The following is a 15,394-nucleotide window of genomic DNA, read 5'->3' as shown; positions in this document are numbered from 1 at the left end:
CATCGACGTAACATGACATTTTGTCAAAAACATGTTTATCCAAAAGTTATACCGTTGTACCACAAAATCAGACCTTATTAGATATGTGCATAAATAATTGGGTGCAGGAAGTGGCTGGTCATGTGACATTTTGTCAAAAAATCTTTTTTCCATACTTACCCCTGTATACCAAAGATCAGACCTGTAGCTCGATTCGCAAGGCCTGAATTAGATATGTGCATATTTAATGTGGTGCGAGAAGATGCCAAGGTCAAAGGTCACTGGGCATCCCCAAAATTCGCAATTTGGTCCCCACTTGTCACGGTTCAGTAGACACTAACCCTCTCGAACTCTTACGTAGGCCTGAACAACCATTACCATAGCTTAGATGCATAGGTACAGGTCAAAGGTCATTTAAAAATCTTCTCAAAATCCTACCCTATGATCTACAAAATTTTTGATAAATTAATTTTTGTGCAAATGAAGTCAATTTGAAAGTTTAAATTCAAAATGGCCACTACGTCACGTGACCCATTGTTATGGTTATGTGATAAAAATTACTTGGGCGGAGTTTTACCTATTTGGCAGTTGCATATTTGAGGCGGATGATGCGAAAGAATAAGAAAAAGAATAATAAACAACAGAATGATTACTACAGGGTTTCGGACCCGTGGTATCAAAACCCTAATAATAATAAAAAACAGAATGATTACTAGAGGGTTTCAGAACCGTGGTCTCGAAACCCTTGTAATTTATTTCTATAGCGCCCGCATAAGATAATAAATCCGCATAAGACAAGCCAACTAATGGCCGATAAAGCTGTGCTGTGTTATGTAGAGAATAACTATTAGTGACATTTTGATGAAGAATGTTGAAATCTTTAATAGCTAATTTCAGGATGGTCTCACAAAAATGTCAAAAATAGCTGAAAAAATACAGAATTGAAGATTTCATAATTTGGACGTATCAAGATCAACCCTGAGAACATGTAAACCAAAGCTATGAGACGAGCAGTTTTTTTGAAAAACAAACTTTATTGAAAAAAAGTGCAAAAAATTGCAGATTTCATCATAATTTCAATATAATATATCATATTAAGATAACCACTAGCAATCTGCATGCCATACGTCAAAGCAATCAGGTGAGTAGTTTTTGAGAAACACATTTTTTACCAAAATTGGCAAATGCCCCAAAAATACAAAATCGAAGATATCATCATAAATTGAATTTTGATCATCCCTATGAACCTGATATACGAAATATGCAAGAGGTTTTCGTAAAACAAAGTTTGGACCAAAAATGCCAAAAATTGTCTGAAAAATACAAATTTACATATTTCTGCACAATTCGAACAATTCTGGAATAGGTTATCCCTAGAGACATATATCCCAAATATCAAGGCTGTCTGGCATGCAGTTTTGAAGAAGATTTTTAAAGACTTTGACCAAAAATGATAAAAATTGCCTTAAAAACACAAATTTACATATTTCACCACCATACGAACAAACCTAAGTTAGATCTTCTTAAACAAATTGCATATTGAATTTAAAAGCTGTTGGACAAGTGTTTTCATATAAAAACAAACGCTCTGAGTTGGTTGCGGAATGTCTCCACAAAAACAAATATTATTTATCGAATCTTAAGATTTGATAAATAATATTTGTTTTTGTGGCGTTTGTTTAACAGTGTAGATTTGTCAGCATTGATAATGTTCAGCTGGTCCTAGCTAGGGTTAGGGTCCAAATGACCAAGTCTTTGATATTTCGTGGCCAATAATTGACAAAGCTTCGAGCTGCTCTAACATAAGCAAGCGAAGTAATCTTTGTTTATCTTTGTTTATGGAAGTAATGTGTGTTATTGGCATATTTGGTACGTCCCAATCATATATGTCAGAGTGTCGAGCTAGGAATCCTTTCACTTCTGTCTGAAGATTGCAAGATGCATGAAGCTTAAGTAAAAGATTTCATTACTTTGTACTTGAGGTAATTTGTGTTTACCATACCAGAGTAAAGATTGCTTCTTGTGATAGATAACTACAAGGAATTAATGTAAACATTTGGTAATTCATCAAGCTGTTATATTTAAGAAAACAACTTTTTATTAGCTCGGAGGTCTTCGGTTGTGTTTGTGTAAAAATATCATAAATATGTAAAATTCTGACTCAGAGTTACTGACATTTTCAAAAAGTTTACACTTGTATTACTCATTATTTTGTATTTAGCATACTTTTGGCAATGATTCCTTCATTCAAACAAATTCCAATTTACAGTTTACCAAGCACCTACACATCAAATACAAAGGTGTATCGTGCAGTGGTTCTCAATTTTTTTTCAATTCGACAAGAGAATTCAAGAATGAGATACTTGGCATTGTCACGAAATTGTCACGAAAATACAATATTGCATGTTTTGTCACAATTTGAGCGTACTCTATACTCAACAAAGTTTACCCATGGGAACATGCAAACAACTTTCAAAAGAATAGGACAAGCGATTTCAGTGAAAATGATTTTTACCAAAATATGAAAAATACCAAAACAATAACAATAAATTTCACTACAATTTGAAGACACTCGACTAAGGTTGCCCCTAGGTACATTCATATCACGTTTTAGAGCAATCAGAATGCTTCATTCACAGAAAATGATTTTTTGACCTTGAATGTGAAAAATTGCCCGAAATGCAATGTAAAATTTCAAAATTTTTACCAAGTATGACATTAGTAACCCTATGATCAAGCATATCAAGTTTCAAAGCAATCCAACAAGAACTTTGAGAGAAAAAGATTTTTTATTCAAAAATGGAAAAAAATTGCCTCTAAAAATACAAATATGAAAAATTCTCCACAATGTGAATAAATCTGACAGAAGCAAACTCAAGGATCATGCATACCAAGTTTCAAAGCAATGAAAGGAGCACTTTAAGAGGTTTTTTTTACCCAAAAACGGGAAAAATTGCCCAAAAATACAACTACAAAAATTTTGATAATATACTGTACACATATAATATAGTGTATACCAATATCTTCTTTTTCTCTTTTGTATAGCTTCCATAATGGGCCTCAGTTGTTTTCTTCTTTTTAAGTCTTCTCTAGGAAGGTCGTTGGATACTAAAATACCTGTCCCTTCCAAAATGGTCTTTGCCCGTCTGAGAATATCAAACTTCTGCCGCCTATTGTGTAGTCTTACAATAATTTCTCTCGGCCTTGTGTTAACGTTTCCTTTAAAACCAGTTCTGTGAGCGTTCTAGATTTCCTGCTGAGAAACATTAAAGTGTGAAGACAGAATTTCTCGTGTAATGGTCATAGTACCTTTGTTTTGTTTCATTTCTACTCCGCCAATACGCACGTTGAAACTTCTTGAATGTCTCTCATGTCGAGTGTTATCTTCTTTCACATCTTTCAGCTCTCAAATTTTTCAGGTTAGCCAGCTGCTTTCTCAAGCTTTTAATTTAATTTTTCAAATTGGTGACTTCGTCTGCCGTGTATTCAAGTGCTTTCTCAAAGTCCTTTTGCGGTGATTCAACGACTTCAAGCTTTTCAGAGTTTGCACTATGATTTCGTTATTGTCTTTCATATGAGTTTGTATCTTTGTGACCGCTGTGTACATAAATTTACGGACTTGGTTCAAGTCGGTGCATTTTAAAAAAATAAAATCATTTATAATAGTTTCTTTTGTGTCTCTCCTATTTCGTACAAACCTATCCGGAATTTGGCAGCTCACGCCAGGTTTTCCCAGCGATTGAATGCGTCACGTTTGAGTCTGCGCAGTAGTGAGTTAGTTGCTGATGTGATTCCGCGTGAAACTCCGCTGTATAGCGTTTACTCCACTCATCGCGTCCACTCACGCGCTCGTTTCACATGAAAGCAGAATACAAATCATTGCGTTCACTCCACTCAGACATTCACAAATCACAGACTTGAACCAAGTCTACATAAATTTACGGAATTAAGAGTCATCATCGACTATACGCCGATCTTCTGGTGCAACACTAAAGCCTTCAAAATCAGTTATGCCTTTCGGCGAACCAGGTGTGGCCTGTTCGTTCGTTGACGTACCGGATCTTGCTGAATTTTTCGTTTTCCTACCTCCTGACTGCATTTTTCTGTACTCTTTGGCCTCTTCCATGGTCAACTAAAGTTTTGTTAGTGATGTCTTTGTTTACGGGCAGAAAAACGAAGATTTTGACGGCGGTGACGGAGCCTGTAGCGCCACCATTGTTCACCCTCATGAAACATTTCTTTGCCTTTGTCTGGTACAAGAAAACTGTTAGCTCACACGAAGGCGCTGTTCGCGGTTTTTGTTTTTTTTATCAGTCCATCATTCAACGGGCGTTAGCCCAATTACAGAATGAGATACGCATAACCCACTAACCCCCACCAATCCAATGGAGCAATGAGAAGTAAAGTGCCTTGCTCAGGGGCACAACACCGTGCTAGAGTCTTGAACTTACCAGACTTACCGTCCTCCGACAGTGAGTCCATTACTCTGGACCGGGTCTTGAACCTGGTCTCGAACCCACCATCCCCTGATAGGTAGTCCGTTGTATATATGTCTATATTTACTAACAACCACTGGTCCACGGTTACAGGGTTGTTAGTAAATATAGCTGCACGTTTGAAATATTGGACACTGCTGTCTGAAATGGGGATAAATGTTGTCCGTTTTACATGCATGGCTGTTATTGCAGCCTGTAGTGAGCCCCAAATATGTCCTTGGCATTTTTCAAGAGAATAATAAACTTGTTCTAAATGTGATGAATCGATGGTATCATCATGATTAATTTTCGGGCTGAAATCATCGTTTTATGTGTTTATCTCTTGTTTTTTTCGTCCTCTCCACGTTAGTACCTTTCTTCTCAGATGTATTTTATACAATATGCAGAATATGTGAAATGATTGTCCTTGGCAAGTATTCATTCCCTTCGTCCGGCTCCTTTCGCGGTCAGTCGTATACTTATCTTAGTTTCGCGTTAAATCGTTAAGGCATCGACTACATAATGTCCTGGAAGGAAGGTTAAAATATTTTGAGGGAAGCAAGTGCAGTGGACACTAACAAAGCTGGCATCAGTTGCAATTTTAAAAAATATGGCAAACAAGGCATGGGGGAAAATGAAGTGTACTTCTTTTCTTTGCTCGTATTCTCGCGGCATATTGCCGGGTATGTGATTTAATTTCACAACACTCTTTGTGTGTAGTATTGTAACGCCACCTCATTTCATGTATAAGCACCATCCTTGGGAGCATTCCATCACATTTATTGTCTGCCTTTGACATTTTCATAAACAGGGCTAAATTGTCCTTTTTCTGTCACACAGAACCCCGACAATTATAAGCGGCGCCTACATATGGTATACAGTGTGGTCTATTATGTATTGTCATTAACGATTTGATATCTATTCAAAACTTTGTTACCTTACGATGGTGAAAAGCAATAAACATGTATAAAATGTGTGATAGGTTGCTTCAAAATCTGTAAAATGGCTGCTTGTTAGTCCCCACAGACAACGTTCGAGGGGACTTATAGGTTTTGTCATGTCCGTCTGTCCCTGCGTGCGTCCGTCTGTCCGTCCGTTCACACAAATATCTCAGAGATACCTGGAGCGATTTCATTCAAACTTGGTACAAAGCTTACTACCTTTGTCATACATATGTACGTCGATTTGTTTTTTGAATGGATCCAATATGGCCGTGTGACGGCCGTTTAATTAAAAAAGCGGGGACTATGTCATTGACAATAACGTTTTGAAAAAGAGCTCTATTTCTGAAGCGCCTGAAATAAATTTGATGATACTTTATAAAGATATTCATCACACAGAGCTCTGATAGAACACAGTCAGTATTGCATTAATTGATAACTAATTTGCATATGTGATGAACTTTTGTAACTAGAAATACTCCAGAAATATCATGAAAGTTTGGTACAGATCTTTAGCACAAAGTCTCATAATATTGTACAAAGATACATAGTAGTGTCATGCGATTTAATTGATAATTTGCATATTTAATGAACTTTCCTAATTAGTGGATATCTCAAGAATTACTGCATCACATTTGATGAAACGTGGTACAGATGTTGATCTTTCATTACTCTAATACTGTGCGAGGACACCAAGCAGTATCATTTCAATTGATTACTAATTTGCATATTTAATGAACTTTCATAATAAGAGTGATATGTCAAGAAATGCTGCATTAAGTTTGATGAAACACGGTACAGATGCTGATTTTCCAGTAGTTTAATGGCACGCAAAGATATGTAGTAGTATCATGTCAATTAATTGCTGATTTGGATATTTAATGAATTTTCGTAATTAGGCTGATAGAAAGAAATGGTTCATCAAATTTCATGAAACTTGGTACAGATGTTGAACTCACGTCACATTATTTTAACATTAAATAGAGACACTTAGCAGTGTCATGTTAGCTAATTTTAATTTACATATTTAATGAACTTTTCTAATAAGAGTGATATGTTCAGAGATACTTCATTAAATTTGATGAAACTTGGTACAGATGGTGATCTCACAATGCATTGACACTTAGCAGTATCGTTTATGAAATGTGGTGCAGGTGATAACCTGTCAGTGTTATAATAGAATGCAAAAGTCTTTGGCAACATCATGTCAGTGGAATGTGTTTTGTGTCACACAACAGTCTCCAGCATCAACGAGATGTTTCATCTTGACAAATGTATAGTTGAAGGTAAGTTAAGGAAAAGTGAGTAAAATTGATCTATGAATCTTTTACGATGAGAACATGAGTTAAAAAAACGACTGCCCTCCCTGTTCTCCCCCACTGACAAGTACGGAAGTGCAAATGTTCTGACCCTACTGCCAGGAGGAAACATCTGATCAATTGGAGGCGCTCATTTTGCTCGGCAAACATTTTTTCTGCACCCTATTGCAAGTCTCTGTGTATGCAACTTACTGTCAAACTACAGTAATTGGAAGGCAAATGTGATAATTGATATCAATTATGCCACTGTCGTCAACATGTCGATCAGTAAAGCATAAATAATGTCGTGTTTTTCGTTAAGGGGCCGTGGATTATTAAAAAGCGCGCACGGTAAATGAAACTTCTGTGTTTAGGGGGGTTTGGCTTTTCGCACTTCCAAACTTTCGTGAAGGGAGGGGGAAGAGGGGTTGATGACAAATCCGCTTAGTTTCGTTTACCGTGCGCATGTTTTGATTATCCACGGCCCCTAACACGCCCTCAGGAAATAAGGTAGGTCTGTCGGGAATTTTTTAATTTTTAATTTTTTATGGTGTTACCATAAAAAACGCAAAATTTGGCAAAATCATGCGTGATTATTGAGAAAGCAAAAATACAAAAGGGTCGGAGTATTTTATAAACAAGGTAGATCTGGTCAGAGGAAATACACTTACCCCTTTTTGCTGGCAACATCAGGACTAAAAAGCTCATTAGTCCGACGACTGACTGGCCATGATGTAAATCAACTGAGTGGAAGACTATCATTTAATGAAAGCTTAACTGGTACATGCAATGTATAGTCATCCTTTGTGTTTTTTAAAGAACGGAACCGGGCATTCTTTAGAGGCCACGGGCGTTTCAGCTGCATACTTCACTCAAGAACCATAAAAATATATCATTTTCATCCATGCTAATGGCACACAGTCATCTGTCAACGATTTACTGTCAACTGCACGGATGAAGTATTCGGGACAGTATAACACTGTGGCCTTGTAACAATCTTTGTCATAAAAGTCAACATCAGACAATGGCAAGCCAAGTGTTGCAAAATTCAGAATTAAATTGAATGTTCTATAATTTGATATTTGTATTCTAAAATTTCATGTTTGTGTTTTAATGTTTTATGTTTATGTTCATAAAACCATGATTGTATTTTAAAATTTCATGTTTTTGTTCTAAAATTCTGTTTATATTCATGTGTGTGTTCTTAAATTGTGTCTTTATATTCATTAAAACCATGATTGGATTCTGAAATTTCATATTTATGTTCTAAAATTTTATGTTATGTTGATGAAGCTATTCTTACGTGTGTACATTTCATGCTTGTGTTCATGAAAGGTCATTCGTATTTTCATTTAACAATTAATATGTTCAAAAACATGTTTTATGTCCATATCTCCCAGTTAATTAACACTGAAGGCGTCCTAGTGTTAGGCGGCACGAGACAGCCATGGCGGCGCGCCAAACGGTTACTCCGCATAGAGAGAGAGAAGTGGCTGAAGTGGGCTTTGCGAAAGTTTAGAAGCACAGCTTAGTACATCGCGTACCTAGACAAATATAGCGTGCTCGAAAACGGGGATTGATAACGAATTTGTATCAAATATCAGCTGTTTTCGACGGAGAAACAGCGCGCTCCCAATCGGAGGCGCAACCAGCTGTTTTGTCTATGGCGGTCAGGGCTGTAGTTATAGAGGCCTATAGCCGGTAACACACTGCCCTGCCAGGGCTATAATACCTGTATCTGCCTTATGCATGCAGATGGCCAATCAAAGATACGTTTTCCATTTTACGACTCACAGATCGCATTTCGCTGCATCTAGGTATAATTTTAAGGTCTCAGATCGCTGGTCGCTCAGTTTTTAGAGTTGCTGAGTCGCAGGTCACAGTTTTATAGCAACTCGTAAGTTCAGTGGCGATGACCCTTGACCCAAGCGTGATACGTACGCCTATCTATCCCCGTTTCCGAGCACGCTCAACTTGTCGAGATACACGATGTGCTAAGCTGTATAAACATATGTAAAGCCCACTTTTCTCTCTCTATGCGGGGTAACCATAAACATAAAATTTTAGGACACAAATATGAAATTTCAGAATACAATCATGGTTTTAATGAATATAAACATAAGCTTACAATTTAAACCACAAACATTGTTTTATGAACAATAAGGCCAGGAAGAAAAAATAAATTGTTCATCGGAATCGCCGCTTCTACTTTGGCATATTTGGATTTTTTTTTTTTGATCGCGGCAAATTCTTACTTCCGCATTACAAATATGTTTAGTACTGCCGCTGGTGGCGCCCTACACTTTGTCGGGTTTTCGCGGGCATGGGATTTTTAATGAGACTTCCTACGTGTTTTACGGACTTAGTTGACCGCCAACACGTTGTTGTGACGTCTGAATTTGGCGAATCACGACGCAAAGTGGGTCGATTTGGTTAGGTTAGTACATGTCACATCATGAGTATTAATTTGATCGCCAACATTCGACGTGATGGCCAACAGTAGAAGACGCTATTCAGTGTTTGTCCTGATATTAGGGAGCGTTCAGTTATTATGGCCGGGGGTGGGCCGGCAAAATCCAGGGGGGGGGGGGTCACCTCAAATTTGAAAACTGCAAAGGGGGGGGGGGGGTCATCTATTTTTCAAACAGCTCAGAGGGGGATCACATAATTTCATAAGTATACGTTCCGTCAAAAAGCAGTTTCAGTGTTCAGAAATATTCTGGGAGATAAAAATGATTCGTTGCACGATTTCATTCTCTGAAGTTATTCACCTGTAAATCTGAACAAAAGTATAATTATCTGTCACATGAACATCTTGACTTGACAACTCTGAGGCTTGTCTTATTGTAAATCAAGCTCACTGCACTGAGGGCGATGAACAATTCCTATTACTTACATATTAGAGATATAGCAAGTTTTGTCAGGGAAATTATTTAACAGTTACCTGTACTGAGACTACTAGTACCATGAAAAGTTGAAATTATATTATATCATGCTACCATGCGCCATTCTGATTGGACGAGAGCTCATTCCACCGATGCTAAAATACTGTTTTAGCACTGCTAGCAGTGCTAAAACGGGCCCCTAAACCAGCATTTTCGAAAACTGCCTGGTCGGTGCATTTGAACGTACCTATCTAAACCATAGACCCTCGAGAAAGACCGAAACAGTCCACTTTGTTTCAAAGGCCGAAGACCGAATTTTGATACACAGATAAAGTGTGGGTCTGTAACTCACCTCTTGGCGTAAATAAGTTGGGATCGATGATGAAAGACATCTCTGAAGCAGCACGTTTGGGGTATGATGCACACAAATATTAGGGAGACAGCGCACCGTGCACTTTGCTTGATATTGCGGGAGTCGAAACGCGATATATCTAGTACCGCTCTTTAAAATGAAGATAGTATTCGTTCATACACAAATAAATTGACACTTCCTCACAGTAACGGTATGTCAGATATTATTTACCAAAGTTTGGGCTATAACAGATCGGGATGTCCTAACGATGTAGACCAAGAAGTTCAAAATAACAATGGGATGACTCCTGGCGACTGCGATGATATTTGACATCAAATGCAACGAGCAGTGTCAGCGTCCAGCTCTCCCTGCATCGGGCAACACACTCAGAATCTGCACAACTGTTCATCGCAGTTGCAGTCATCGCAAGTCTGGATTATTTTAAAACTGCTTGTTTTCTGGTACAGTTAACATTCAAATTATCCATCAAATATAGATCCTGTAACTTCACTGTGTCACCACTGAATGTCGCGACGGTATGCAGTACAGAATGAGACAAATCTATTTTTAGTATGCCAAAAAAGCCAGGACTATTGTTCTTATGTAAATTTACGAAAAAAATAGTTACTTTTTTCTTTTGATTTGAACTCTTGACCCATTTTCTGTGTGAGTGCAGCAGGTATTTTGACAAGTATAGTGTTCGTGTTGCATGCGAATAAAATGCAATGTCGATATGGACGTAATGCGTATTTATCGTAGGATACTGTGTGCCTGTACGGAATCCCAACTTATAAAAATGCTCGGTCTAGGGCGCAGAATTTCCGACATTCGATCTCTCAGACGTCCGTTTTCTGCATTTGGCGCTTAGAGTGATGAAAAAACCCAAGTAAGAGAACAAATACACGCAAGTCGATATAATATAATAGCAATAAGCCCCTTCGCAGTCGGGTATACACTCGATTTTGGTACAATTCGCTCCATATAGCACTCGCCTATCGGCTCGTGCTATATGTCGCGCATTGTACCAAAATCTCGTGTATACCCTCCTGCGGCGGGGGTTATTGCTTAAGGGATGGACCATTAGATCTTGGGAGGGGGGGGGTGGTCACAATGAAATTGTGAAAATTTTTTTTTTACTATTGTAAATTTATGAAATTTTTTTTTTCCAATTGAGATTAGCTGTGCAAATTTTTTTTTTCAGAGTAAATTTTCAGATTATAATTTTTTTAGTTCGTCGCTGTCTGAAGATAAAGAGGGCAAAGATGTGGTGCCAAGCACCACAAGCGGCCACGCAAGCGGTCACGGGGGGGGGGGGGGAGGTCAGGAGAGGGGTGTCCCCCTGCTGCTGTTGGAGCTTTTGAAAAATAGAGATTACAATGGTGTTATTTGGTGGCACTTGGGGAGTATTTTTGCAGGGGGAGGTCAGGAGGGGGTGTCCCCCTCTTGCCGTTGGAGCTTTTGAAAAATAGAGATTAAAATGGTGTTATTTGGTGGCACTTTGGGAGTATTTTTGCGGGGGGAGGTCAGGAGGGGGTGTCCCCCTCCTGCCGTTGGAGCTTTTGAAAAATAGAGATTAAAATGGTGTTATTTGGTGGCACTTGGGGAGTATTTTTGCGGGGGAAGGTCAGGAGGGGGTGTCCCCCCTCCTGCTGTTGGAGCTTTTGAAAAATAGAGATAAAAATGGTGTTATTTGGTGGCACTTTGGGAGCATTTTTTTCGGATTACACATCTTCCTCTGAAACATGGTCTTCTTGCTCCTCAGTAGCTTCCTATAGTTTTGAAAATTGACTATTTTGGTTTCCTGGCTTCCCTTTCTACTGCGTGGTGAAATGGCTACATGCACCCCACCAAACATCATGCATATCTCATGATTCACAATTGATTTTGACAAGCTGAGAAGCTAAAATAAGCTAAATAATATAGTTAAATTTGCATATTTGTGTTTTTAGAGCAATTGTTGCCCTTTTTTGATCAAAACATCTGTTTCTCTGTAGCAGCATGTCCAAATGATTGGATGTGTATAGATGTGTTGAAATTTCAATATTTGTCTTTTTAGGGCAATTTATGCCATTCATGGTCAAAAAATCTGTATTCTCTGAAAGGGCTTGTCCAATTTCTTTGAAATTTGCTACACAAAAACGATTATTCATTCAGATTTATTCAGTATTTGCTATCGAGAAACTTTCAAAGTTCAACCCCTTTTGTGTGTTTTTGTGTTGGGATTTGTTGGATAGATGGCATTCTACGTAGTGTATTGTTGAATGTTAAAACATGTGTTGCTGTTGTTTTTTTTGAGGCTGTTTTTGAGAAAAAAGAATTGAAAATACCTTTTTAAAAGCAAAATAATACATAATGACTTGATATGTTGTTTTATCATTATTGACGTGTTTCTACTTGTTCACCCATTCTTGCAGTCATCATTGCAATAAAATGCTGTGAAAAAAATGAAACTGATGTGGCCTGCATCTGTTTACCTTGATCTTAAAAGGCAAATACAACTTTCTGTCTTGACAACCATACCATAGTTTCAATGTTTTACCTAGTGTACCTGCTTGGTTTGTACGCAGGAAACAAGTAGAAAACAGGTTCTATAATTTCATAATTTTCAAGTGATCAGAATACAAAAGTCCTGAAAAGATAAGATAATCACAACTTCCAGTATAAGGGATACAGTCACTCTAAATGTATAAATTAAAATTAAAAATGTGCCGGGAGGATGTACTAAAAAATACAGAAAGTTGCTTTCTGTCGGTAAAATCTAAAAAAAATTCAAAATTTTAAAGACTTTTGCAGATTTTTTTTTACGCCTTTGTCTTCTTATTTATTTTTTTTTATTTTGCAGACTAGTTTGAAGATTTTTTTTTCCTAACTTTCTGCTCTGAAAATTTTTTTTTTCTGTTTTTGACCACCCCCCCTCCCAAGATCTAATGGTCCGTCCCTAAATAATACTTTTAAGTGAAATTCCAATATCATAATTGTTGTCCACATCTGAACTACGGTGCCCAAAACTACCTGTTCTCCGCATTCAAAGTCTGCGTCGCATTCATTGTTTTTCTCTCACATATGTCTCCGCATTCAAAGTCTGCGTCGCAATCAAATGTTTTTCTCTCACATAAGCTTATGTCTCCGCATTCAAAGTCTGCGTCGCAATCAAATGTTTTTCTCTCACATATGTCTCCGCATTCAAAGTCTGCGTCGCAATCAAATGTTTTTCTCTCACATGTCTCCGCATTCAAAGTCTGCGTCGCATTCAATTGTTTTCTCTCACATATGTCTCTGCATTCAAAGTCTGCGCCGCATTCAATTGTTTCTCTCTCACATATGTCTCCGCATTCAAAGTCTGCGTCGCAGTTAATTGTTCCTCTCCTAGATGGGCCACAGGCGGCCCAAACACTATTAATAAGCTTATTATTGAGTTTTTCTCAGTTTTCTCTATCAGTTCTTCTCCCTTTCTTCACGCTCTGACTGATTGTAGGAAATAAAAAGAAATTACTTTATAGCCTAACCTAGCCTCTTGACTCTTTATTTATTTTACACCCCATTACAAGGACGTTTATCTCTCATATACACACATCTTGTAATTAATTAGTCAACATGACTAATTATGCTAATCCGTGGACTTATCAGGGATTTTATAGGTTAGTCAACATCGCGAAAGATAGGAAAGGTTACTAAAACTCCTTTTTCATTTACATCTCTATCTTTCCAATGTTGACCAACCCTTGATAAGTCCACGGATTAGCATAATTAGTTTTGTTGACTAATTAATTACAAGATGTGTATATGAGAGATAAACATGCTTGTAATGGGGTGTAAAATAAATAAAGAGTCAAGAGGCTAGGTTAGGCTATATAGTCATTTATTTTATTTACTACGATCAGTCAGAGCATGAAGAAAAGGAGAGGGACTGACAGTGACAGAGAAAACTGAGAAAAACTCAATAATAAGCTTTATTAATAGTGATTGGGCCGCCTGTGGATGGTCGTCGCAGTCAATGATTTTGTCACCAACACATGAAGGCGCTGGCAAGTTTTGGTGAGCGTGACCCTCGCTCCATGACCCATGATTGCATCCGGAAAAAGTATCACTCTTTTTAGTGTTCGTGATCGCGAAAAGCTCATTTTTGAAGGTAAGTGACAAAGTAATTTATTGTATAGTCAGTGTTGGAAATGGCCAAAATATTTGCCAGACATCAGGACTGGTAACTTTCAAAACTTGCCTGTCCTGCCAGAAAGTTGCCTGTCCTGAATTTTTGACAAATCCATTCATTCAAAAAACACAAAACCATTATGTACTTCAAACTGTAAACAACTTTATTTTCAACATGAGTATTAACTATGATCTTACAAACAAACTGTTCTGAATTCCACTGTTTGAAATGAATTCTAATCCGGACTTGAATACAAAATTTCTACAATAACAATGCTGATAACACTCTGATTAATTAATTAGTTAATTCAAACACACTTTGCCCATATCGCTCAAACAGTTAAAAGGTTTCACGATAGCGGTTTTAACAACGGGGAAACATTTTTTTAAATTTGTCTCCATTTTATGCCACTTTATCGTATAAAACCAAGATGCAATCTGTCATCGAATTGGTACTACAATCAACCAAACTGAAAAGATTGCTGAGCAATACAGAAAACATCATCTGGCAAAGAAAATCAAAAACTGAGAGAGCTGCCATATAAGTAATCAAAGTTGGCGGCATGAATTAAATAAAACCAATACTCTCCTCAGACAAAACCGATTTCAAAGGCCGTTTACAGCAAATATTGTTAACGAAACCATGAAACCTGGGAATGGCTAAACACAGAGAAACAAGATTTATTTCTCGAAGCAGCCCTTCACAACATGCTTTTCAAACACCGGAAAGCAGGCACCAATATCGACCCGAAATCTATTACAAAGTCCACGAAAAATTGACACAAAACTAAAAGTTCGGATAATCGATTTAAATGCCTAAAACAAACTAATCGTTGACAGATTAGTACAACATTTACTGTTAACATAACGAGCACTAGCAACGCTCATAATATGCCCTAAAACAAAAATCCTTATAAGTGTCCAGAAACTCCGGTCGATGCTGGGTCAATATGACACCTGAACACACCGGATCGCTCACTATAGAGTCAGTCAATAGTGGCTAACTCTCTCAATAACGAATCTGGCTTCTCCTCCTGGAGGACGAAGATGACTTCATCACACAACCAAACGGATGGGATACAAAACAAGAGAGCGACTGATGAAGGAACCCCATTTTTGGTTCCGAAACACCGTTAAGACGAATCACTCAATCAACAAACCGGTTTACCGGGGACCCAAATCACATGACTAGGGTCAAGGCACTATCTATTCACCGGTGTCTCGCCATGTATTCCACACAAAATAAATGCAATGATCCTTTTATTCACCATATCGTAATACTAAACAATCTTGGTAGAGCCGATGTGTGGAGTTG

This window comes from Ptychodera flava, chromosome 15 (genome assembly GCF_041260155.1).
Source record: "Ptychodera flava strain L36383 chromosome 15, AS_Pfla_20210202, whole genome shotgun sequence".
Taxonomy (NCBI): Eukaryota; Metazoa; Hemichordata; class Enteropneusta; family Ptychoderidae; genus Ptychodera; species Ptychodera flava.
This window is presented reverse-complemented; position numbering follows the sequence as displayed.